The sequence below is a fragment of the Callorhinus ursinus genome, unplaced genomic scaffold, assembly GCF_003265705.2.
Source record: "Callorhinus ursinus isolate GAN/ISIS: 27379988/994484 unplaced genomic scaffold, GSC_fseal_2.0 scaffold16, whole genome shotgun sequence".
Classification (NCBI taxonomy): domain Eukaryota; kingdom Metazoa; phylum Chordata; class Mammalia; order Carnivora; family Otariidae; genus Callorhinus; species Callorhinus ursinus.
Genome location: NW_027397078.1, coordinates 29,493,613 through 29,520,982, shown reverse-complemented (window position 1 = coordinate 29,520,982; position 27,370 = coordinate 29,493,613). Strand labels below are relative to the sequence as shown.

Sequence of the window (27,370 nt, the reverse complement as noted above, 5' to 3'; positions counted from 1 at the left end):
GTGGGTAAGGGGTCTCTTTTTTGGGGTGATGAAAATATTCTGGAATTAAATAGTGGTGATAGTTATACAACCTTGTGAATACACTAAAAACAATTGAATTATAACACTTTAAAAGGGTGAATTTTATGGTTAAATGAATTAAAAAGAGCAGATGGTAAATTGGTAGAGTTGTGATTCAATCTGAGGCCTATCCCAAAAACCCACTTGAGCCCATATTATGGACAGATGGAAGAATCATGACTGTGTTAGTAAAACTTGTAAGAACTGCAAGAGTCAAGTCTTCTAACAAGACAATTACTTGTTCAAAGACCTGTGTATTGTGAGCCATTAATTCATTCATTAATTCAAACTTTTCCTGCATGTCCTCAATATGCCAGGCAATCTACAACAAAGATAAATAATACACTGTCCTTGCCCTCCAACAGCTCCATCCAGTCAGAAACAGGCCTATGAATAAAAAACACAATATGACTGCTATAGAAGAGGTATGTACACAGAAATATTTAATATGGCAATTGGATATCCATCTCCCATTACTCTGTGTGCCTGTGGTCAGGACATGATAATGTGTATAATGGAAGATAATTTGTTATTTAAAGAAGCCCATGGCGAACACATTCATTAAGCCACCCAGAATGCCTTCTGCATCTCTGACTCAACAGACTTAAACTCAAGCATCATCTCCTCAAAATTTGCTCCTTCTGACATTTTTGTTTCTCCTACCAACACACTACTCTTCCAGGTACTTGGGATTTAAAACCCCAGGTATGACTGAATGTGTGAAGTTCTCTTCTTTCACTCACACATTCAATCAGTAGCCAACATGCACTTTCTCATTTCTCTTTCCCCTGGCACTAACTGGTTTATATGCTCATTAGCTCCTGCCTGGTCTAATACCATAGTCGCCTAACTCATTTTGCCACAAGGGTCTTTCCCCACCACAATCTACCCAATACCTGTCAGATATGGACTAAGCTGCTTTCTGCCCAAATCACCTACCTGCTTCAGTGATTTCACTGACTACTGAATTGAACAAAAAATCTTCTGCTGGGCCTATTTAAGGTCCCTCACAATTTCAAAGCCACCTGACATCTACCACCTACAGCTATGCTGTGGCCTAGTTCAAAACTCATCATGTTGTTCTATATGCATGGGATACCCATTCTTCTGCTGCTTCTTGAAATCCTATCCATCCTTTAAGACCAAACATAAATCCCACCTCTTTCTTAAAGCCTTTCTTGTTCCTTTCTATATCACCACCATCTGTTTCCAGGTGTGATATAGTCATTTATTTAACAAATATTTACAGAATTCCTTTTTGCTTGGTGCTATGTAGACAGAAGATACACAATCTACTACAAAAGACCTTGGAAATCTAGTGAGAGAGACTTATTAACAGACTAATTATCAAACAAAGAATAAAATACAAGCTCTAGTAAGAGAGGTAAAAGTGGTGCTCTGTGCAAAGACAAAAACACAATTAACTGGGAATATAAAAGAAGCCTTTTCAAAAGAAGTGGCACTTGAACTGGTCCTTTAAAGATGAGTATTTCAATGAGCAGAGAAGAGAGGAATTTCAGGCTGAAGATACAAAATGAGTGGACACTGAAGAGGCTCCTGCCTCCTCTACTTGATTATGAAATGCTAGAGTTGCTCAGGTTCCTTCTGGGCTCTTATTTCCCTCTACAGTCTCGCAGGGCCCATGCCTTCAGAAGCCACCGATACAGAGATGATTCACAAAGCACTACCTCCCCTTTTGAGACATCAGCCCTGAAAGTCAGATTGGAATAATCAAATGAATTAAATATTCAATACCACTGTGACTGAGGATGTTTTCAATTAAAGACCATAGCCAAGTGGCTAAAGAAAAAGACAAAGTGAGGGTGCCTGGGTGGCTCAGTCAGTTAAGCCTCTGCCTTCAGCTCAGGTCATGGTCCCAGGGTCCTGGGATCGAGCCCAGCATTGGGCTCCCTGCTCAGTGGGAAGCCTGCTTCTCCCTCTCTGTTTGCCCCCCACCCCGCTCGTGCTCTCTCTATCTCAAATAAATAAAATCTTAAAAAAATAAATTTAAAAAGAAAAGAAAAAGACAAAGTGAAATATATAGAGGGTGCTGAATCCAAGCAGAAAGTAAAGGAAGATGAGCTGTAATCCAGGTAGGGAGTGAAGGCACTTACCAACTCTAATCAGAGAGCAAAGAGTTGTGAATTACATTAAAATAAGTGCCTCTACTACACAAAGGGGCTCAGTTGAAAAACTGAGGGATGGGTCCCACATAGAGGGTATACCCAGGTTCCTATGCCCTTCTTTCAAATCTCTAAACTATAACTGAATTCTTGATCTCAACTGTTACCACTTGCTCCCATTAGTTGAGTAAGTAATCTTATAATCCTAGGAGGTGAAGATATATGTATAGAGATGATTAAAAGTAAATCTTTGAAGACCTAAATAAGTAAATCCATGTACCATGCACACAACTTGGAAGATTTCTTAAATAGGCATAAAAGTGCACAAGCCATAAAAGAAAATATTAATAGACTGGATTTAATAATTTATCCAAAGGCAATATTTAATGAAGATAGAGTGGTATTGGCATAACGACTGACATACTGAACAATGGAACAGAATAAAGTCCCAAAAGATACATACATACATATATATGTATATGATGAATAGATTTTTTTTTTTTTTATTTGACAGAGAGACAGAAAGAGAGCACAAGTAGGCAGAGCGGCAGGCAGAGGGAGAGGGAGAAGCAGGCTCTCCGCTGAGCAAGGAGCCAAGGGCTTCATCCCAGGACCCTGGGATCATAACCTGAGCCGAAGGCAGCCGCCCAACAACTGAGCCACCCAGGCACCCCGTGAATAGATTTTCAACACAAGTGCCAAGGTAATTTAATGGAGAAAGGATAGTTTTGGGGTTTTTTCTTTTTCCAACAAATAGTACTAGAACATCTCCATGTACCAAAAAAAGAAAAAAAGAAAAACAACACTTATCTCAGAAGTTAATACACAAAAATTACCTCAAAAAAAGATCATAAATTTAATGTAAAGCCTGCAACTATAAAATTTCTAGAAGAAAACACAGAGACCTTGTGACTCTAAATTAAGCTATGACTTCTAAATATGACACAAAGAAGCACAACACATCAGAGAAAAAACTGATACACTGGACTTTATCAAAACTAACAACGGCTCTTCAAATGATACTGTTAAGAAAAGGATAAGCCACAGAATAGGAGAAAATACTTGCAAAATATGTATCTGATAAAAGATCTGCATCCAGAATATATAAAGAACTCTTACAACTCAATTTTTAAAAGGCAAACAGCCCAATAAAAACATAACTGGCAAAAGATTTGGACGATCACTTTACTAAAGAAGATACACAAATAGCCTGTTAAGCATGTGAAAAGATGTTCAACATCATTAGTATTTGGGGAAGCACAAATTAAAACCACAATGAGATACGACTACATAAAATGGCTAAAATTAAAAACTGACAGTACCAAACGTTGATGAAGATATGGAACAATTAGAACTCTCATATGCTGCTGGTGGGTATAAAACAATTTTTTAAAAGATTTTATTTATTTGAGAGAGAGTAAAAGAGACAGCAAGCGAGCATGAGTGGAGAGGGGGCAAGGGAGAGGGAGAAACAAGCTCCCAGCTGAGTGCAGAGCCCAACGTGGGGCTCAATCCCGGGACTCCAGGATCATGACCTGAGCCACTCAGGTGCCCCTAAAATAAGTATTTCTATAAAAAAAGAACTTTCTTAGAGTTAAATGCAATGCAAATATTCTTAACTTCAAAACCAATGCTTTGGAATCCAAACCACTTATTTTAAAGGTAGAACCACAGACCAAGGAATAAAATAAATACTATTTATCCCCAGATAAAGACAGGAAGAATTCCAGATCCCTTTCGTTTGAGATTAGGCATATTAGATAAGATCAACTCTTTCAGAGTTTGGAAACTTTTCCTTTTCAATTATCATAGTCACTCAGCACCAGTGCGCAGATGTATCTCTTGTGAATTCCAAAGTCATGCCAAATAAAGCCTTCAATACACAAAAAGAACTCAAACTGTTTATGAGTGCATGAGTCAGTGACTCAATAAGCTTTCCCTTTCAGCCCTCACGGTGTTAAAGTGCAGTGAGTTGTTTGAAGACACCATTCAGACTCTTAACTATAGAGAATAAACTGAAGGTTACCAGAGAGGAGGTGGGTAGGGGCAATGGGTGAAATAGGTGATGGGGATTAAGGAGTGCACTTGTCATGATGAGCACTGAGTGATGTATGGAACTGTTGAATCACTATAAAATATTTGTTTTTACAAATATTCTGAAATTCATATATTTCCTTGATTCGTTTTTCTCTCCTAACTCTCCCCAATATTTCTACTATCGAAGGTTTATATCTGACATATGCAAATGTGTAAATTCATTTTTCTTTTTCTTTTATGGGGGGGTGCCTGGGTGGTTCAGTCGATTAAGCATCTGCCTTCGGCTCAGGTCATGATCCCAGAGTCCTGGGACCGAGCCCTGTGGTGGGGGGGGGGCCCTGCTCAGCGGAGAGTCTGCTTCTCCTCTCCCTCTGCCCCTTTCCACCACTTGAGCTCTTTCTCTCTCTCCCTCTCTCTCTCACTTGAGCGCACTCTCCCTCAAATAAATAAATAGAATCTTTAAAAAAAAATAAAATAAAAGGAGAGCATACCGCAGGGGGCTTGGTTAGGGAAGGACCGAGGGAGAGGGAGAGAGAGACTCTTAAGCAGGCTCCACCCCCAGTGCGGACCCCAATGCAGGACTCAATCTGAGGAACCTCTGAAATCAAGAGTATGATGCTCAACTGACTGAGCCATCCAGGCACCACACAAATGTGTAAATTCTCAATCTAGGCACTAGATGTAAAATCAAGTGAATGCTTAAACTTACTTTTTTAAAACATATTTTTTTTTAATTATAAGACAGATAAGAAAAGGGGGAAAAAATCACCTATAACCCTACCATCAAACAATACCTGCTGTTAACCATCTGGTGTATATCCTTTCAATTGTTAAAAATCACATACGTAAATCTGTATATAATATACATTTGAACCACTTTTAAATATATACTTTCCAAATTCCATACATCAATAATCTTCTCATAAAATTCTGCCCATATTATAATTCATAAAGCCAATATTTTTAGCTAAAATAAAAACTGGACAATAATAAATGCCTTTTAAAAGTTCATGCCTTGGGGTGCCTGGGTGGCTCAGTCGCTGAAGCGTCTGCCTGCAGCTCAGGTCAGGATCTCAGGGCCCTGAGATCAAGCCCCGCGTCCGGCTCCCTGCTCAGCAGGGAGTCTGCTTCTCCCTCTCTCCACTCATGCACTCTGTCTCTCTCAAATAAATAAATAAAATCTTAAAAAAAAAAAGTTCGTGTCTTAAGGAAAAACTCCATTATTCTCAAGATTAACACTTAAAATAGGAGAAAAATTAGTGCTTATTTTATAATCTAAAAAGTGATAGAACACCAGGGCACCTGGGTGGCTCAGCAGGTTAAGCTTCCAACTCTGAATTTCAGCTCAGATCAGGATCTCTGGGTCATGAGATCAAGCCCCGCATCAGATTCTACACTCTGGGTAGAGCCTGCCTAAGAGTCTCTCTTTCCTTCTCCCTCTGCCCTGCCCCTTAAAAAAAAAAAAAAAAGTGATAAACACCAAGTTAGACAAAAATACATTTACTAGGGCATTGGGTTAATTTTTAAGTTTATGACATATTTATCAAACATTTTTAAAATTGTTTGATCACCAAAACTTTTCATCATTTCTATAGAATTGTTTTGTCCTATACTATTTTTAAGAAGGATTCGTAGTTCCAATATAAAAACATAGAAGGATGAGGCTTTTATTATTTTTTTTAAACTTTTTATTTATTTATTCATGAGAGACAGAGAGAGAGAGAGAGAGAGGCAGAGGGAGAAGCAGGCTCCCAAGGAGCAGGGAGCCTGATGCGGGACTTGATCCCAGGACCCTGGGATCATGACCCGAACCGAAGGCAGACGCCCAACCATCTGAGCCACCCAGGTGCCCAGGCTTTTATTATTAAAAAGAGCAAATAGGGGCGCCTGAGTGGCTCAGTTGGTTAAGCAACCAACTCTTGATTTTGGCTCAGGTCATGATCTTGGGGTCGTGAGATCCAGCCCTGTATTGGGCTCTGCGCTGGGCGTGGGACCTACTTGGGATTCTCCCTCCCTCTGCCCCTCCCCACCCCTAAAAAAAAAATAAATAAAAGAGCAAATAAAAATGTACTAGTTGGAAAAAAATTAGTACTCAACCTGAATGATTAATTTCTCTCTGGTCTATGTAAGTTTCACTACAAGATAAAAATACAAATTCAATGGGAAAAATAAACATTTTCCTAGGGCTGAGTACTAGGAGGAATATGTACAGATCTTGATGTAAAGGAATGCTGGTTAATTTAATAGAAACTATGAGTATAATTTGAGAAAACATAAAAGTTCTATTGTCCCTCTTAAAATGCCCCAGCATTACACTGTAATTCACCTACATCCTTTCATCACAATACAAAGGTAGAGATTATAGAAGCCAAAGGAACAGACCATGATCTACTGGTAAATACTGCTAGCGTTAACTCATAGTTGAATTCCCAGTGCCTCAAATAAAGATATGCCGTGGAGCTAAGAACATATCTATATGACTTACATACCAGATATGCAGATAGCACAGCTGCTGTCTTTCTGGAAAAAATTAAGAGCCTAACATTCTTTTAGAAATAAAAACGCATCTCACACAGTTGTCGTCTGCACAGGAAACAACAGAAAAGCTTAATTTTGCTCTCAATATACTTTGAACTGCTTCAGCACTTTTAAGAAAGACTCAAGTAAGACTCCCAAAGTAGTTCTCCATGTTACATGAGAGAGAAAATTTGGGCAAGGAAAAAAAAAATTAAAAGCTTTGTTTTGTTTTTGCCAGCATACAGAGAAGTTGCTTCACTAAATGCATATAAGGAGCAACTTCACTGTGTTAAAAAATTTTTTTTTCAAATATAAATCAGCCAAAAGAAAAGTATTAGGTTAGCACTATTTTTTTCAAAGATTTCATTTATTCATTTGAAAGAGAGAGAGCACACAAGTATGAGTGGGGGGAGGGGCAGAGGGAGAAAGAGACACCCTGCTTAGCAGGAAGCCGGATGCAGGGCTCCATCCCAGGACTCTGGGATCATGACCTGAGCAGAAGGCAGATGCTTAACCGACTGAGCCACCCAGGCACCCCTGGTTAGCACTATTTTATAATAAGTGTCTGACACTGACATTTCCTTTACCAACATACCACAGCTACACTAAATCTAGTTGCTGTATCTAGCAAACTGAACAAGCATTGATATTCTGGGACCTTTTACAAAACCATTTGTTTTGAAGACTGTATCTTGTTATAGAGTTAAGAGCTGCGAAGAGATCAACAAATGCTTTGAAAATCCCTGCATTGTCTTCAGCCATTTCTCAGTATGATTAAACAATGATTAATAGTGGAATTATTTTTTAATTATTTTTTTATTTATTTTTAAGATTTTATTTATTTGAGAGAGAGAGAGAGAGAGCACAAGCAGGCAGAGGGAGAAGGAGAAGCAGGCTCCCTGCTGAGCAGGGAGCCGGACATGGGGCTCGATCCCAGGACCCCGGGATCATGACCTGAGCTAAAGGCAGATGCTTAACCAACTGAGCCATCCAGGCACCCTAATAGTAGAATTATTAAACCTAAAATTCCCATTGATCTTATGTGATCTTGGAGAAAATTCTAGGTTTTTTTTTCTTCTTTGAGAAAGACAAAGTTTTAAAGAACTATTTAGCAAGTTAATGGGTCTATAATTCTAAGATTACAGGGCCTCTCCATTACTTGTTTATTTCAGGTTGTTGGTTTTGCTTTTCCATTTTTCTTTTTTTTTTTTTTTGGTTTTGTTTTGAAGGTAAGGTAATACACCTTGAGTCTCTTATTAGAGACCACTATGTGAAGAGTCAATAAGGGTAAACATTTTGACAAGGACAGGAACTTAACAAGTCTGACAAGGAAGAAATCTCCCAGGGCCCTTTTCAACTTTAAGCCATTGGTCAGATGTTATAAAATGGATGGAATTATATAGCATCTCAACCTGAGAAGGTATAAAAATAAACAAAATACAGCTGAAAAAGATAAGGTTGTTCCTGCACCAACAGCAAAATTTGCTGCATATTTCCCAGACAGAAGTCTCATAGGTGGGAATACGTAATGTCCAAACTTAAGCATTTATTATTAGACTTGTTTGCTGAACCTCCCCCATTTGGCAGATATTAAAATCCACATTTTTTTAAAGAGTAAAGTGACCTTAAATTGAGACAACATCAAAGTTTTATCAGTGTAGAAAAGATTTTCTACTATATTATACATTTACCAGACTAACATTTTCCTGGTAACTGAGATTTTGGTAATAAATAAAACAACACTCAAAACAAAAAGAGTTGCTCTGATACTTTACTTTTTGCAATCTGGCCACTACCTTCCTTCTTTTCCCACAACTGCTTTCCAAAACCCTAATTACTTCCCAGGCATCAGACCCCATTTCAGTGTTTCAGCCCTGATTCTCTTGACACTTCAGGAGTGACAGGTCACCCCTCATCCCAGACACCTCTCGTCTAAGCCTCAGGTTCTCTGATTGCCCTACCCCTATTATCCCTCTGTGTCTACCTCCTCCTCCTGTCCTAGCCGTTGATCTTCTCTGTTCTCTAGTCAGTCTCTTTCTCTAGATTCTAGTAATTTTAGAGTCTAGAATCTCATTCTATTCCGTGGTGATGCAACAACCCTATGTGGATGACTCCCACATCAGCATCTCTAGTCTCAGTCTCTCCAAAATTTCTAGTCTAGCCAATTGAACATCATCAGTCTAAATGCCTCACAACCACTTCAAACATTACATATTTAAGAAATCAAACTCTTCTGCCTTCCAAAATAAGTGACTCTTCCTCTGCTTCCTTTTTTAATAAGCATTACTAATACCCAATCTTTCTGAATTAGAAGTCATCTTTAATTCTCTTCTTCCTTTGTCCAGTATCTTTTTTTTTAAGATTTTATTTATTTATTTATTTGAGAGAGAGAGAATGATAGAGAGCACGAGAGGGAAGAGGGTCAGAGGGAGAAGCAGACTCCCCGCTGAGCAGGAAGCCCAATGTCTGGGACTCGATCCCGGGACTCCAGGATCATGACCTGAGCCAAAGGCAGTCGCCTAACCAACTGAGCCACCCAGGCGCCCCCTTTGTCCAGTATCTTATCAATTACCAAGTTCTGCTGATCCTTGAAGATCAGAAAGCTGGTAGTGAAAGAAAAATGATTCAAACCTAAGTCTGTTAAGACTCCAAAAAGACAAGGTTTCAATACACTGTCCATGCTTTGAAAGGGAAAAGGAGACACACCATGCACTTTGGATAGAATGGATCCATGAGGCATAAGAAAGTAAAAATTATGGTCCCTAGGGTCTAATGATGATAGTGATGAAAATGGTAATAATAAATACTATGAGTTGTCACTTACTGAACTCTTGCTAAATGTCTGGTACCCTACTAGGGCCTTTATATACATTTTTCCTATCTAAAGCCTATTACAAGCCTGGAAGGTTGTTACTGTTATTAATGTCCATTTGAAAGTTAAGAATATTGAGGCTCAAAGATCTGCACAAGATCACCCAGTTAGATGGGACATAGGTCCTTGAATGCTTAACCATTTTGCTAGAATTTCTTCTGTTGTGTTTGTGTACATGCTTTATCTCCCCTGGTGGAAATAAGCTTTTAGGGGCAGTATTATGCCTGGTTCATCTTTGTATTCTCCATTGTCTATCCACAGTGTCTTTCATAATGTAGGGCCCCCAAAATGTTTGCTAAGTGAGTAAGTATAATCTGCTATGCTACTGGCTACTTATACCTAAACCATACAGTCCCAGGACATTGTGATTTAAAAAAAATTGTGGGGGGGGGGTGCCTGGCTGTCATTGTTGTTCTTCTCTGTTCCTTCCTGCAATGTTCAATCTGCTATGGTTTAATTTACACAAGTCTAAGTCAACAGGCCCAGGAGAAAAATTCTGTGAGATCTGAGACAGTCCCCTACTCCTCACATCATCCTCCTTCCCCACATCTGATAAACCTTTAATTTTTTACTCTGAATTTGATTTCTAGGATGTTTGAGGTCTCAAAAAGACAGGCCCCAGTGTAAATTGGTCACTACTGTAAGTGGTTTTTTTTGGGGGGGGAGGAGAACAGCTAGGAATATATGCTGTACCAGAATTCAGTTTATAAATTCAAATTACATTACAATTGGAACTAAAACACATGCTTTAAACCAATATTCATACACACAAAAAGGAAAAGACACTGTTACTACACACAAAATAACTTATTTGCATAAATATTTCATTATATTCCCTTGAGTATATCAATAGTATAAGAAGTTTCAAGGCCAGAAGAGGTTCACAGATATGCTTGCTGGTAGTTTTAAAGAAAATGTTGGAATAAGTGATAAAGTTACACACATACATAATTCACCAGAAAATATTAATGGAATAGCATAAGTGGAACTTCTTTTCTTTTTTAGTCTATCTTGTTATAAAGACACTTTTTAAAATTGAATAACAAACAAAAAAGCTCTTCTTTGCTGCCCAATCAATATGTAAGAGGATGACAGGGAAGCCTGAGTTAACTGCATTAAGATAGCACCTTTAAGTTTTTCATTTTGACTTGAAAATAGTTTATTACTTTGGTTGCAAAAAGTACTTCACATTTCTACCTAAATGCAAAAACTAATACTGATTTAAGTGAAATACATTATAGCTATATATTTTCCTTTGACAAAGAGCAGCTGGCTCTTTTAACTTTTTTAACTTTTTTTTTTGCTTCTGGTAATAGTGATTATCCTAATAGAGGATAGGAAAAATGTACATATCCATCATATAGCCATATATAACTTGTTGGAATTGGACGTGATTCATTACTTAAGGATAGCACAAACACCTACTCAATTCACTCAAGTAAATAATCAAATTTCCCATTTTCTGATATATCTATAAAAGTAATCAGAAAAAAAAAACCTCTGAATTCTAATGTTGCAATTACCTTTAAAACTAAAATTCCATCTCTGAATTGTGAATAATCAATATTAAGAATGAACATTTTTGATAGTGAGGATTTATCAAATCTAGCCTCCTGGAGGAAATTAAGGTTTCTAGAGGAGCAATTTTAATGATGCTTTAGTAAAGTCTACCCCAAAAAGTTAGAAATTCATCTTTTTCGTATCAAAACAAACCCAAGAAGAAAATAACTATTTTTAAGAATTTTTAATTTATCTCAAAAATTAATAGCTTACAAGTTGAAATAATTACTTGCAATTTTAAAATAATCTGAGAGCTATGCATTTACTTAAGTATGTTATGTCAGAAAACAGATAAATGAAAGACAAGTCAAGGGTTGCCAAAATCCCAGTTTATAGTTGCAAATTCCTAAGGTTTTAAAGCACAGCCACAGGCTAATTGCCCAAAGACCTGCTGCCCACCGACATTTGCGGAGGGCTGAAGTTAATAGCAGGGCATGTCAATTTACTACAGGCAGCTCTCAGTGCGACATTTTGACAAAAGAACTGGGTCAGGTTACAGCCTGTTCCTATTATCACAGCAGTCTAGATTTATGGTTTCTAACACCAGCCCTACAAGAAATAATGGAAATGATGACAACAACAATCCCTGCTAGACAACAGACTACAGAAAAGCATGCAATAAACCACAGTCTGAAGTGACCAGAAAACTAAACATCCCTGACAATACTTAAAACGTGAGGCAGGTGTCAGTAAATTATTCATTTAAGTATTTCTAGAACCTCTCAAAATCTCAACCCCAAAATATCTCAAATCAGAGTTTCTAATCTAAAACAAAGCAATATTTAAAGGTACTTACCAGTATTGAGTACTGCATTTTAGTTCTTTTAGTAACTACCAAAGAGAATGTGTTTCATTTGAACAGATTTATGAAGCTCTACCAAATCAATAAAAAATAAAGATAATACTGATCATTATTTTTCAAATAACATTAAAGTATATTGAGAAATACTCCAAATAATACTTTAAATCTTTCAAATGGAAGAAAAAAGACAACAGTTTCACAGCAAAAAGCACGTTTACAACTGTACAGAGAAGCGAGATAACAGAAAAAAACAGATGTGATTCAATCACAATCAACTTAAAACTAAATATATAAACAAAATCTTAAACTAAGAATGATGAAAGGTGAGAAAAGCGACAAAATGATAAAGAAAATAAGAACTCTCTCAGTACACATACTAAATTTAAAAGATCATGTCAAGGTTACAAGGTACATACCAAGCAAATGAAGCTGTTTATGACTGGAATTCTGCACCAGTTAATCCTTATGAGAAACGGAGGTTGAGAAAAATCGAATATGTATTCTAAAGACAAAAAGCAAAGAGAGTCCCACCAACTTTTCCCTGAGAAAAGAAAGTATCCTAAAGGTATGCCCAGAATTGCAATATATCTGCCCCTTCTGAAGTTTACAATGGCACATTACCACAAAAGGTGGGCACTCTTTCCGCTCTTACAACAATTTGCTCCTATAAACTTAGGAAGGGGCAGAGCCACAGCCATAAACACAGGTCACAAGTAGTAGGTAGTCAAATGCTATCTTCAAATGCTTCCCAGCTCTTTACTCATTAAAAAAAAAAAGCTTATTCTTTTTTTTTTCTCCTTGGTTAAATAAGGAATTCATCTAGCTTAGGGAGATGAGTATGAAATTAAATGGAACAGCACCATCATATAAACTGCTTAAAGGATTCTCAAATATTTCACTTTTCACACAAGATATCCTCATTTTTTACGTCAAAACCTTTCCACCACATGCCCAAAAAATGAAAGTAGGGGAAGGTTTAGGGATATACATTTAGTAGAAACCATTTAGCATAAAAATCACTCCTATTATTATTTCCAAGGTGGCCAAGGCTTACTTAGACAACATAAAGACAAAATAAGCAAAAATGCCTTACTCATAAAAAGCACAGAATATATATATGCACACTCCAAATATTGGATGGTTTCTAAAAATTTTTTTTTAAGTTATCCGGCTTTAAGAACCATCACCTCTGTTATCTTTTTAAAAATGAGATGCTATCACTATAGTAAAGGCATTTCTATACCTTGAGTAACCAAAGCCCAAACTAGTTAGAGCCTTGGAACACTTACCACTAAATTACACCAACCCATTCTAACATAAGATAAACAGCAGTGGTTTCTTTCAACCATTTCCCTAAGACAAAAGGATCACAAATATTAAGACCCCAACCCAGGGAAGGGTGAACTTTTTCTTTCAAAATCATCAACATCAGCCATTTTCAAAATTTCCAGGTTTTTGGTTCCTGAAATTAACTACCGCTTCAAATCCTAAGATATTATGTAGTAATTTTCAGACATCAATAATGTTCTTAAAATTCTTAGGGCTGCTTGATTTGCTCACTCCAAGCTACAAAACATCTCCTGGCAATGCCAGACCTATATTCACAACCACAGCCTCACAGCTCTAACACTGATGGCTGGCAGAGCTCACTTTGTTCATATCTTGTGTATCCTAAAAACCAGGAATATGACTATGAGGAGACAATGAAACTCCCAGAGAGGTGAACTAAAAGAGAAAATGACCTCAGATTTCCATTCACAGCTGGAACCAGAACAGAGCTGGGCATAAAGGGGAAAAGGGGAGCGGACAGGGTAACCTGGCAAAAAAAAAAGACTAGAGGCAACTAATAAATAGCAGAGGATCCCTTGCATCCTCCAGTGTTCCAGTTACTAAAGTTACAACAATCATTTCTATTAACCCAAAGAGAGGGACAATAAAATATTCAAGTGAAATTTTCCTCCTCCTCCCTCTGCCCCCACCCCACCAAGAGCACAAACTAAAATTGGGATTTGGATTTTCCTTAAATGGAACAAGGGGCTACATCATTTTCATTCAAAAGACTTGGTATTTACTCAGCCTTTTCAAGGCACTTCACTATCATCAATTATTTCTCGGTGAGGCAGCGCAGGATTACCCTGACCATTTCACTGATGCGGAAGCAGACACCAACAGCAAAGGGAACGGGGGCAGGAAGAGGGGAGATAGGAAGCATCTGGGGGGAACAGGCAGGCAGCTAAAAAGGAACAAACCCAAAAGAAAATGAGAGTCACATCTGGCTTATTTAGCTCAGAGATTTTTGAAAGATTTTGAAAAAATAAAGTGCTCTAAATTATGAGTCAGTTAATATTTAGTTACAAACTAAACTACTTACTTGGTCATAGAAGCAAAGTTGTTTAGCATTAAAAAAAAAACCCTCAATCTCCAGAGCACATAGAGATTTCAATTTATACCAATAATTCATTTTTCTTCCCAAGCCTAATCCATATGTTTATCTCTCTGACCTAGAAAATAATCTCATAAAAATGTACAGCTTTCAACCCAAGTAAGAAATAATTCACAGTTACACCCAGAATTTTATTTAGAAAATTTATAAACAAAATACCGATTCCCTGAATTTGCCCTTGAAATAAAATAACTACTTGTTTTACATTCATATTGATTTTCTTAGCTATAACTTGGAAATTTTCAGGAATAAATTACTGATGGGCAGCCTTAAACATCCAGAAGCCAACATTCACAGCCTCTGAATAAATGCACCTTGAACTCCATACTACAGACAGCACAGGCACTTCAAAAAGATGTATTGATTGAAAGAAAAAGACTGACCAGTTGCCTCATGAGAAAAACTGATACCACCTCTTTAAGACTGACTCCAATGATTTTTGTAAATATCATGACATCATTAGCTTTAAAGCAACCTCACACATAATGTAGTTCAGTTACATTAATCTTTTTTTCCAAACAATTTCAAAACAAATCAGGTTCTCTAAAGGAAACAGGTACACACCCTTAAGCTTATAAGGTTGTGTGATATATATGCTATTCATTCAAGAGTTTCAAAGCTGTTTTAAATGTGTTTAAGTTTTTGAAAAGATCTTTCAGACTGTTTTGAAGACTATGGATAAAACTATAGCCAAACAAATACAAAGCATCAGGTGAGTGCTCATAAATTCACTCCTTTCTCAAAGTCCCAACTGGACTTTTTTCCAAAAGCTTATTTTCACCTTCCTCCCATTAAATATACAAAACCAAAGACTGAAAAAAAAATTCATCCCTGGAAATACGTTATTTAATGAGTACTTAAGAAAAAGAATGGCAAGAAAGGCAAAATAGTGATTACTGAAGAACATTCCCAAGCACTGCTTTTGAAAAGAATCAAATGAATCTATGAACTATTGTTATAATGCAATTGCCTGTCACAGGAAGTTGTATTCCATAAATGATATACATCTTATAATACCGTTTCCCCAAAACAGAAACATGAATAGCTCTGGGAGCCTTAAAAATGCAGCAGCATCCGCAGTTGTTTTGGTAAAGAAAACTATCCCTGATAATTTCATAAATCATATGATCAAAGTATCCACTTTCCCTGCCTTACCTTCCCCCTACTAACAGATCCACTCAGTTTCCAGAGATATCCTAAAGTCACCTTAACACATAATTGATAAAAGCTAATCTAAATCTTCAAGATAAAAGCTAATTTCAAATTATAATCACACTTTGTAATGAATGACAAATGTTTTACAACCCTTAAAAACATCAATAGTCTTAAACGGGGATTTGTAACTACCGGTGCTGGCCAAACGTTTGGGGGCCGGAGAAGGGGGCAAATTACAGACCTCAAAGCTATGTATAACATCAAGGCGCAAAATCCATTAAATTCGCCTGCTCGCTCTCTGGCGATTTGGCGATTTACACCAGGATGCAGCACAACCACTAGTCAGGTGGAAAAAGCAAGACCGCTGTCCCTTAAAGGCACCAATGGTCCCTAGACCAGGTCACGCCGCGAGAGCACAGCGGCCGCCCTGCAGCTCCTCGGGAGAGTTGGAGCCCCCCTCTCCGCCCCCCCCAACACACACACGCAAGGAGGGCCGCGCCCTCCCGCCCCACCTCTACCCGGCGGCCGAGCCACCGGTGCCCCCCTCCCCAACCGCCCAGAGCCCCGGGGCGCGTGTCCGATGGGCACCTGGCACCGGGACCGAGCCCGCGCTCCGCCACAGGCGCATCCTTCCGGGCTAACGTTTCCCTCCCAAACTCCAAAAGTTATCTCACAACTCCCCGGAAGGCAACCGGGCGGGCTTCAGCCCAGACCACTCAAAGTCATCGCTGCTCCTCAGCCCCACCGCCCGCCGGCGCGCCCCGGGGCCCCAGCTCGGTCCCCCAGCCCAGCTCCACCCACAGCAAGAGGATGCTCAGGAGGGTGCTGTCCGTACTTTGGGCCAGGGGGCGGCTAGAGAGCGACACGGCAACCAAACGCCGCGCAAGGGATGGGCCCGTGACCAGCGACGGGGCCCCGGGGGAATGCGAGGGGCTGCGCAAAAGCAGCTGTGGGGCGTCGTGGAGGGCGCTAGGTGGGGCAGGGGAGCCCTGGCCTCTGGGGTGAGGCTGCCAAAGGTGGGCGACGGGGGTGCGGGGCCGAGCTAAGGCCGGACCCCGCGGAGCGGTAAGGGGGCGTTACTCGCGCGGGACGCGCCGCGGAGGGCTCCCAGCCACCCGCCCGCCCTCGGACAACGACCAGAGACCGGATGCCACGGCTCCGCCTCTCTGCTCCTCACGGGGCCCAGAGTCGCCACGCACCTCGGGTCTCGTCGGCGAAAGGAGCGAAATTGTCACACTGGTCCCGCGAGCCGGTACCGGTCTTCACACCGCCGCCGCCATGTTTGAGAAGCCGCGCGCGGAGACGCGCATGCCCCGCAACCGCCACCACCGCCCCGCCCCCGCCCCGGCTGGCCCGCGTGCCCTGCGGTTGCCGCAAGCACGCCCTATGACCGCTGCCGCGTGCGGGGCCCGAGCTGGGGGCGCCGCCGGAAGGCAGTGTGAGCGGCGGCGGGCGACGAGACGCTACAAGCCCAGGAAAGCCCTTGGTAGTTTTCCTCCATCCTCCCCCCCACCAACTACCCTCCCGCCAAAAAGAAGCCAGTCGCAGCCCAAGCACCCAAGACTGTGATGGGCCCCCAACTGAGACCCCGGGGTCCGCGTCAAGTTCCATTGCGGGAACTTGCTCCCCTTGGCCATCGCCTTTGACTCTTCGGTCACGCCACCGAAAAGGCAGGCGCTTCCCTAGGAACTGAAGCAAGTTCGATGAGCAAGGAAAATGCAACTCTTTAGAGCAGCTTGAGCAAAGCCACTCCTTCGCGGGTTGCAGCATATTCCTTGAAATGTTTTTGTTTTTTTTTTCCATGGGTTTTTGCCACGCATTCCCCTCCAGCTCCACATTCTGAACTTAGTTGTTCCTCTAAACCCAGGCTTGAGCTAACGGGACTAGATTAACCCGGAGGAGAAAATTTGCCCACTGGTTTGACAGTGCTTGGGAGCGTCCTCGAGAATGCATTTTGGGGTCTCCTCTGCTGTATCTTCCTCGCCCGGGGGCAAGCTGTTGTGCAGGTGGAGGTCGCACCGAGGGGAAGGGGGCGGTCGTAAAAATAACCCTGAAACAGCCCACGACTCTCCCCGCACAAAATGTAGCAAACAGAAAACCCGAGAAAAACATCCCATCCCTCGTTGTGAGGTTGGGTATAAGCAGATTTAAAACTTTTGTTTGAAAAATAATACAATGTGCTGTGTTAGCGAAAAGTAACTCATTGGCAGGCCTTCTCTCTCCAACTCTGAATAGCTGGATGTAGGTTTTTCACTTGTGATCGCCTTAACTTAGTATATAGGGCATACTGTATTTTTAAAATCATAATTAGGAAATTGAAGCCTAAAACTAAAAAACAAAACAAACAAACAAAACGCGGAATATATCCATTTTCCACAATACAGAAATTATTTTCATAGAGGACCTCTGCAATATTAAACGAAGGCCAAATTAAAGTTGTTTTTTGTATTGTATCTAGGTATTGAGGAATGGCACTAAATCAAACTGCCGAAATAAACGTTAGTGCAAATTTCATAAAAACTTTACAGCGAAACAGAAAACCTAGGCCACTGTTATGCAAATATTAAAGAGAGATTTGGCCATATCGATTGTATAATATATACCACGTAGAAGGGAATGTTGAAATGGTCCAAGATGAAGGTTCAAAAATGTTTTTAAAAGCCAGAAAGGTACCTTTAAGAGAAAAAAAATTAAACAGGTTAAATCGAAGCAGACCCTTAGTATGGGCTACAGCAGGGCTTGGAGGGATGAGGGGACTGAAATTTTTACTTACTGGCCATTGTCTTTCTAATCTTGATGCAATGGAAATATTTGAAATTCATCTCTACATTCTGTATTAGAAAGACTTGGGTTGTCACTTACGAATCTTTTACATCTATGGACTCTTTATCAAGTTGTAGAAATACTACTCTGATTGTTAAATTGCCTGACAGGCACCCCATCTACTTCCCATATTCCTGTTTTTAATATGAAATTACTGAAGCCCTTTCTCTAAAAACATACTTCGCATTATCTATATTAGAACATCTTATCAATAACTACGTTCATCAAAGCATTTATAAAAGTGTGACTGTTACATTAAATATGAGTTATTGATAATGATGACAGCTACCATATGCTGAGAATCCTGCTAGTCTCTTTAAATACATAATTGTCAATTTTCATCATATTCTTTCACAAAGTACTTATGAGGTAGGTGCCCTTATTCCCAATTTATAGATGAGGAAATTGAGTATTAAATAGCAAGTAAGTGGCAGAATCAGCTTCTGAACATACATATACCTAAGCCTTTCCTATCCCTTTTACCCTGTCCTGAATCATATATTTTCATCGTAGACTTTGTGTATAAGCATTTAATAATAATTCTTTTATGTACTTATACTCTGCTTTTCCTTTTGCCGCTTTGCCAAAATAAACTTGAGACTGCTTTTTAATGCTGTTAGCATAGGTCAGAATATCACTGTTTCTTTTCCATCATATGGAAGCACCTTGAACATAGTAGGAATTTGGTAAATATTTGTTAAATGACTGAATGGATGAACGAATACCTACTATTATGACATTCAATTAATTTTGCCTGGAAAACATGAAAAGGAAACTGCCTCAACTGAGAGAATAAGAACTAAGGCTGGTAAAATCCAAATTTTCATGATTATTTTTCAAGTCTCAGATTTGTTTCTGTCCATTTGCTCCTATAGTTCTGACTCAGCCCAAAAACTGTGACAACCTTGAAAAAGATACGTCATCCTCACCCCTGCCCAAATCCAATGCAAAATACTTCTGTGTCACAAGTGTGTTTGATTACTACCTTTTGTACCTTTCTCCATAATTTAATATTAGTCCATCAGAATAAAAAGATGGTCTTCTTTCCTAGATAAGCAAAATTTAATCTAGATTTCCATCAGCACACATGTCTGTATTGAAATGATATTACTTGCATAGATACAGTTCAGGATGATTAGTGAAGACTCCCTCTAGTTTTCCCACTTCATGCACTCCTTTCTCCCTAAAACACAGAAGCCTAACTAAACCTGGCAGAGGCTAGAGATCCGAGGTATTCCTGGTAAACTCACCAGTCGTATTTTAACCTTAGTGGAAAAAATCCATATAGTAGGTACTAAATAACAAATTGATATAGTAACTAAGTTGACAAACATCTTCAGATCCTTGTTTCTAACAAATCGCCCTTTTTCCCCTATTAAACCAAAAACACATATCAGTAAGATATAAACTGTTTCTAGTATTGCTGTGGTTGGTTACATTAAACCTCTTTTCCTAACTGCAAAATAGTAACTTCCTTGGAAAAATATCAAGAGAGACTCTAGTCTAACAAGAAGACTGTCTTGTCAAAGGACAAAGCTGTATCAGGAAGTCTGAACTCTTGTCTTGAACTCCAACTCTATCATCCACTACTTAGATTTCTTTAGAATCTTTCCATGCCTCAGCTTTTTTTCATTTTAAAACGAAGGTAAATAGAATCTGTCACACTTACTTCACAAATGAGAAAGTGCTATTCAAATCTATCAGAAAACAAAACCATGGCCTTTCCTTAATGGATTCCACATTTTTTAAAAAGATTTTATTTATTTATTTGTCAGAGAGAGAGAGAGAGAGAGCCAGCACAAGCAGGCGGAGCTGCAGGCAGAGGGAGAAACAGGCTCCCTGCTGAGCAGGGAGCCTAATGCAGGACTCAATCCCAGGGCCCTAGGATCATGACCTGAGCTGAAGGCAGACGCCCAACCGACTGAGGCGTCCAGGCATCCCCATCCCACATTAAAAAAAAAAAAAAATACATTAGTCTTTTACCAACAAAATGTATGAAATTGAAGCCGACTTTGGCCAAGTCAAGTATTTTATATGCTGTGAAAACTGGCATAAACTCAATGAACATTATAAACTACACTTGGCCAGTATTACATTCACTCAGTCCTTCATTCAAACACCAAACATTTTTTGAATGCTTGTTGTATGTGGCTCTGCTAAAAGTGAGGATACCAAAATGTCTAAGACAAATTCAACACTCCAGGATCTTACACCCAGTCCAAAGAGGAGAGAGAGAGAGTGCTCACAGAGATTTTAAGATGTTCAAAAGAAGTAGGGTCTCTTATCACACCTTTCATCATATCAAACATTTTTATTTTTTTAAAGATTTATTTATTTGAGAGAGAGAGAGAGAGTGAGGCAGAGGGGCATAGAGGGAGAGAAGCAGACTCCCCGCTGAGCCTGATCCCACCACCCTGAGATCATGACCTGAGCCTAAACCAAGAGCTGGACTTGTAACAGACTGAGCTGCCCCGGTGCCCCTCACAGCAAACATTTTTTTAGATGTCCCCATATAATATTGTGTAACTAGATGAATGAAACTGTAGCTGGTCAGCTGACAGAAAGTTCTTTGCACATTTAATTAAAACATTTACTAATTTTGATTTTACACCTTCTGTGCTGGTTATTCTGCATTTGAGCCATCCTCCACCCCATGAATTTTTACTCTTCTTTGCCTTATTCTGTGCCCCAGGGGACTTAACCTTCAGTAGTGTATCACTCTCTACAGCTGGTTTGGCCAATGGCAGGTACCATCAGGAGTAATGGAAGTCCCGTATATGGCACGGGGTTAGGGGAGGGCGCAGTTCTTTCCCAAGCACTTCCTGCCTAGGATCTCCGTCTGCCGGTAGCAGTGGCTCCATGACAGCTCTGGGCAAAGGCTTCCCTTTCCAGCGTTGTCCTCACTGGATCTTCAGGAAGTGGGAGGAACAGGTACAGCTTCCAGCTTCCAGTTTTCCCTAATCCCTGGGCAACTTCAGCATCCCTTGTTAGTTCCCTTAAACCTCCCCACACCTCTGTAAATAATTCATTCAATTCTCTTCAAAATCACATGTGACTGTACTTTCTGTTCCTGCTGGGACCATTATTGAAATGCTTCTCTTTTCATATATCAAGCCGACCAATTAAGAGGATAGGGTAGGGTCTTCAAACATTTCTGTAAGCCCTTTGAGAATTTATATTCAAGGCACTGTGTAGGGCACCTGGGTGGCTCAGTCGGTTAAGCCTCTGCCTTCGGCTCAGGTCATGATCCCAGGGTCCTGGGATCCAGTCCTGTGTTGGGCTCCCTGCTCAACGGGGAGTCTGCTTCTCCCTCTCCCTCTGCCCCTCCCCCATCTCATGCTCTCTTGCACGTGCATGCATTCTCGCTAATAAATAAAATCTTAAAAAATTTTTTTTGAAATAAAAAAAAACAAGTATGGTATTGTCCTGGGCTTTTTTTTTTTCCAACTGAACTTTAATCTACGTGCAATAAAGTGCACAAATCATAAATGTACAACTCAATTAAGTTTTACACAGGTATGCACCTATGTACTCAGAGACATAAAGGTATAATTTTCAGCACCCCAGAAAATTTTACAAATCCTCCCAGTCAAGAACACCCCCACCACCAAGTAACTACTATTCTGGCTTCTAGCATTATAGATTAGTTTTGCCTGTTCTTGGATATCTTATCAATGGACTTAAACAGTACATCCTCTTTTGCGTCTAGCTTCTTTCACTTCATGGCATGTCTCCAAGATTCACCCCTGTTGTTGAAGCATCACCCTCATACTTACCAAGTCTTACAGACAATTTCGCTGTCCCCTCTTTTCCACAGGCTGTTCTTGATTAAAGCTACTGTAATTTCTCTCACAATTATTGTCTCCTTTCTTATGATGAGTTCTCTTTAAGGCAGTAGTTGGGCCTCCAATTATATTAAACCTTATTATTTTGAGAGTGAAAGCTTTGCTTTCTTCGAAGTCAAGGGCAGGTTTCACCTCATACGTGTGCCAGGCACTGTGTAGGTAAACTACTGACTCTTCTTTTTTGGGTCCACTCTCTAAATACAGATTTGTAAACCAACACGGTAGTTGGAAAGACAAATATTTAGAGACCCTTTGCATTCCATGTATTCCATAGATTTGGGCAGTTGGGTTTTGTTTGTTGTTTGCCCCTGCCTTGCCAAAAACACACAAGTAAAAACTAAAGCAAACAACCAAGAGAAATTGATTGGAAAAGTTGAAAGGCAAACTAACACAGGTAATAATGGATATAGCAGGTAACGGTATCTGACAAAGGGAAGGGTATAATTAGGGGAGTGTGAGTTCAAGAGAACTGGAAAAATGGTGGATAGAAGTGGTCACCTACCTACCCTTGAAGGCCAAGGTGACTGGGAGCCTAAGAGATAGCACACAGCATTTTTTTGCCCTGTGAAGCATGCAATGTCCTTTGCTCCTTGACCGGTTCAATTCACTCTTTCTGTTCTTTTGTGCATCCTGCTATCTTTGCTGGTTTACCTCTTCTACTTCCCTGGGGCCTCACACCATTCATTCCCCTTCTATTCCCTATCTTTCCTGGGCTGGCCTCCTTAGGTCTTCTTGAGTCCCAGGGCCACCTTGATAAATGGCCCTTCTCACTACTGGTCCTAATAATACTTTCACTCTGGCTGTGTTACCACTCCTAGTACAGCTTGGATTTCACCAACCTAGGTCTTTGGAAGTCTTTTAAGTCATAATACTTAGACTTAACTATTTTTTTTTCTTATGTGTATATGTGTGTTTAATTTTTTAAATACACAAAAGTAGGGGTGCCTGGCTGGCTCAATCAGTAGAGCATGCAACTCTTGATCTCGGGGTTGTGAGTTTGAGCCCCCTGTTGGGTGTAGAGATTACTTAAATATAAAATCTTCAAAAATAGGGGCGCCTGGGTGGCTCAGTCGGTTAAGCATCTGCCTTCGGCTCAGGTCATGATCCCAGGCGCCTGGGATTGAGTCCCACATCAGGCTCCCTGCTCAGTGGGGAGTCTGCTTCTCCCTCTGCTTGTTCTCGTTCTCTCTCTGTATCTCTCTGTCAAATAAATAAATAATAAATAAATAATCTTTCAAAAAAATCTTCAAAAATAAAGGGGCACCTGGGTGGCTCAGTCAGTTAAGTGACCAACTCTTGATTTCAGCTCAGGTCACAATGTCAGGGTCATGAGATCGAGCCCTGTCTGCACTGGGCATGAAGCCTGCTTGAGAGTCTCTCTCTTCCTCTCCCCCCACTCACGCTCTCTCCTTCTCCCTCTAAAATAAATAAATAAAATCTTTTAAAAATAAATTAGGGGTGCCTGTGTGGCTCAGTCATTAAGCATCTGCCTTCAGGTTGGGTCGTGATCCCAGAGTCCTGGGATCGAGCCCCACATCGGGCTCCCTGCTCAGCGGGAAGCCTGCTTCTCCCTCTCCCACTCCCCCTGCTTGTGTTCCCTCTCTCGCTGTGTCTCTCTCTGTCAAATAAATAAAATCTTTAAAAAAATAAAAAATAAATAAAAAATAAAAATAAATTAAATAATTAAATACACAAAAGTAGAGTAGTATAATGGACCCTATGCACCCTTCACTCAGCACCTACAATTATGGCCAGTCCTGTCTCATCCAAACCCCTCTGTAATCTACCCTGACTCTTATTATTTTGAAACAAATTCTAGACATCGTATCATTTATTTTGTAAATATTTAGTTGTCTATCACTAAAAGATGACTCTTTAGGGGCACCTGGGTGGCTCAGTCAGTTAAGCATCTGACTCTGGGTTTCAGCTCAGGTCATGCTGTCTCAGGGTCATGAGATTGGGCCCCACACGGTGCTCCGAGCTGAGTGTGGAGTCTGCTTGGGATTCTCTCTCCCTCTCCTCCCCGCCCCCCTGCTCATGTGCATGTGTACAGGCTCTCTTTCAAAAAAACTTTTAAAAATAATAAAAGTTGACTCTCTTTATAACATAATTGTATTACTGTTCTATTGCTGCTATGACAAATTACCACAAATTTATCGGATTAAAACAACAGAAGTTTAGGGGTGCCTGGCTGGCTTAGTCAGTGAAGTATGTGACTCTTGATCTAGGGTTTGTGAGTTCGAGCCCCCCGTTAGGTGTAGAGATTATTTAAAAATAAAATCTTTTTGGAGCACCTGGGTGGCTCAGTCAGTTAAAGGTCCTGGAATCGAGCCCCACGTCGGGCTTCCTGCTCAGTGGGGAGCCTGCTTCTCCCTCTCCCGCTCCCCCCTGCTTGTGCTCTCTCTCTCTCAAATAAATAAATAAAATCTTTAAAAAAATAAAACCAGACTTTTTTTTAAAGATCTTATTTAGGGCGCCTGGGTGGCTCAGTTGGTTAGGCGACTGCCTTCGGCTCAGGTCATGATCCTGGAGTCCCGGGATCGAGTCCCGCATCGGGCTCCCTGCTCAGCGGGGAGTCTGCTTCTCCCTCCGACCCTCTTCCCTCTCGTGCTATCTCTCATTCTCTTTCTCAAATAAATAAAATCTTTAAAAAAAAAAAAAGATCTTATTTATTTGAGAGAGAGAGAGAGAGTGCACGAGCACACAAGCAGTGGGGAGGGGCAGCAGAAGAGGACTCTGGGAACATGACCTGACCCGAAGGCAGATGTTTATCCGACAGAGCCACCCAGGCGCCCCTAAAACCTTTTAAGATTCATTTATTTGAGAGAGCTTGAGTGAGCAGTGGGAGGGGCAGAAGGAGAGAGAGAGAAATCCTCAAGCAGACTCCCCACTGAGTGCGGAGACCGACGAGAGGCTGGATCCCAGGACGGAGATCATAACCGAAGCCGAAAACAAGAGTCAACTGCTCAACCAACTGAGCCACCCCGGTGCCCCCAAAGTAAAATCTTAAAACAAAACAAAGAAAACCCCCAGTAGTTTATTCTATTATAGTTCCAAAGGTCAGAAGTCCAAAATGGGTAGGCAGGGCTGTGTTCTTTTTGGAGGCTCTAGAGGACAATCAGTTTCCTTGTCTTTTCTAGCTTTAGACACCACCTGCATTCTTTGGCTGTGGCTGCTTCCTCCATCTTCAAAGCCAGCAGTATAGCATCTTCCAAACTCCCACTCTCTCACTCTAACCTTTGCTTCACTTGTCACATCTCCTCTGACTCTGACTCTCCTAACCCCTCTTTCTTTCATAAGGACCCTGTGATTATACTGGACACACCTGGGTAATCCAAATAATTTCCCCATTCAAGATCCTTAATCACATCGGCGAAGTCCCTTTTGCCACATATTCACAGGTTCCAAGGATTAGGATGTAGGGGAAAGGCATTATCCTGTCTACCACAATACCCTAATTAAAAATAATTAGATTTCAATACATAATTAGAAATAATTTCCCAACATCATTAAATATCCATTCACTATTCAAATTTCCAATTGTCCCATAAAATATCATGTATCTTTTGACACCTTAGGTAAGACAAAAAAAAGGATGCAAATAAGGTCCACACACTGCAACTGAATGATAGGCCTTTGAGGTCTTTTTTTTTTTTAAGATTTTATTTATTTATTTGAGAGAGAGAATGAGATAGAGGGAGAGCACGAGAGGGGAAAGGGTCAGAGGGAGAAGCAGACTCCCCGCTGAGCAGGGAGCCCGACGCGGGACTCGATCCCGGGACTCCAGGATCATGACCTGAACCAAAGGCAGTGGCTTAACCAACTGAGCCACCCAGGCGCCCTGCGGTCTTTTTTAATTGACAGATTCCTCCTCCATCTCTCTTTTTTCCTTGCAATTTATTAGTTGAAGAATCTTGGTTTCCGATGGTCTAGACTTTGCTAATTGCATCCCCATAGTTTAATGTGTTACTCTGTCCCTTATATTTCCTATAGATTGGTAATTTAGAGCTTGGTAAGATTCAAGTTCTATTTTTTTTTTTTCCCTGCAAGACTGCTTCCTGGGTAGTACATACTGTGCCCTTCCAGCAGGAGGCACATAATGCCTGGTTGACTCTCATTTTATGATATCAGCAGATGTTGATGTGCAGTGCCTCAATCTTTTAGGTCAGCAGTTCTCAAAGTGTGGTCCTCAGACCAGCAGTATCTACTTCACCTGGAAACGTGTCAGAAATGCCAAGTCTCTGGGGCACATGGGTGGCTCAGTCAGTTGGGCATCTGCCTTTGGCTCAGGTCATGATCTCGGGATCCTGGGATTGAGCCCGGCATCGGGCTCCCTGCTCAGTGGGGGGTCTGCTTCTTCCTCTGCCTCTGCCCCTCTCTCCGTTCATGCTCTCTGTCTCTCTCTCCCGCTCTCTCTCAAATAAATAAATAAAATCTTAAAAAACAAAACAAAAAAACAGACTGACTGAACCAGAAATGTTGAAGTGGAGGCTAGCAATCTGAGTTTTAACAAGTCCTCTAAGGGGTTTTGATGCAGCTTAAAGTTTGGGAAGCCTCGCTGTTAGTTCATCAAGGGCCAAAGCGGGTATTTAAGACTGACATTAACGCAAAAAGGTTTAGGCAAAATAATGAACAACCTCCAGAAGAAAGTAAGACCATGCTCAAAAGAGGCAACTAGAAGAGCAAACATATTTTTAAGTAATTCAAAAGGCGTAAATGAGGAATCAACACTGCTTCATTGAAAAACACACATTAGAAAAACCAAACTCACCAAATAGAACACATTGGCGGTTGTGAAGCAGGGAGCAGGGGAGGCTGAAATGGATGAAGGTGGTCAAAAGGCGCACACTTCCAGTTATAAGATAAACGAGTCTTGGGAGATGTAATGTACAGTGTACTGACTATGGTTACTAATACTATATTGTATATTTGAAGGTTGCTAAGAGAGCAGATCTTAAAAGTTTGCAACTCAAGAAAAAAAATTTCATAGCTATATGTGGTGATGGAGGTTAACTACACTTATTGTGGCAATCATTTTGCAATATATATAAATACCGAATCATTATGTTGTACACCTGAGACTAATAAAACATCGTATGTCAATTATACCTCAATAAAAAGAAAAAGAAAACA

General features: G+C 40.4%; 1 protein-coding gene across 8 annotated transcripts in view; it reads right to left on the bottom strand.

Annotated features, from left to right (window-relative positions):
* The window catches only part of SCML2 (Scm polycomb group protein like 2), a 92,065-nt gene extending 75,221 nt beyond the window's left edge, over nt 1–16,844 (bottom strand). For 6 of the 8 annotated variants that reach the window (XM_025857861.2, XM_025857863.2, XM_073902030.1 and 3 more), the window contains exon 1: nt 16,769–16,844. The gene's annotated coding sequence lies outside the window, so the exon portion shown is untranslated. Of the gene's footprint in view, nt 1–8,721; nt 8,741–12,387; nt 12,407–16,768 lie in introns of those variants that run through there. The other 2 variants (XM_073902028.1, XM_025857862.2) reach the window with 2 other exon arrangements.
* Between the last annotated feature and the right edge of the window lie 10,526 nt (nt 16,845–27,370).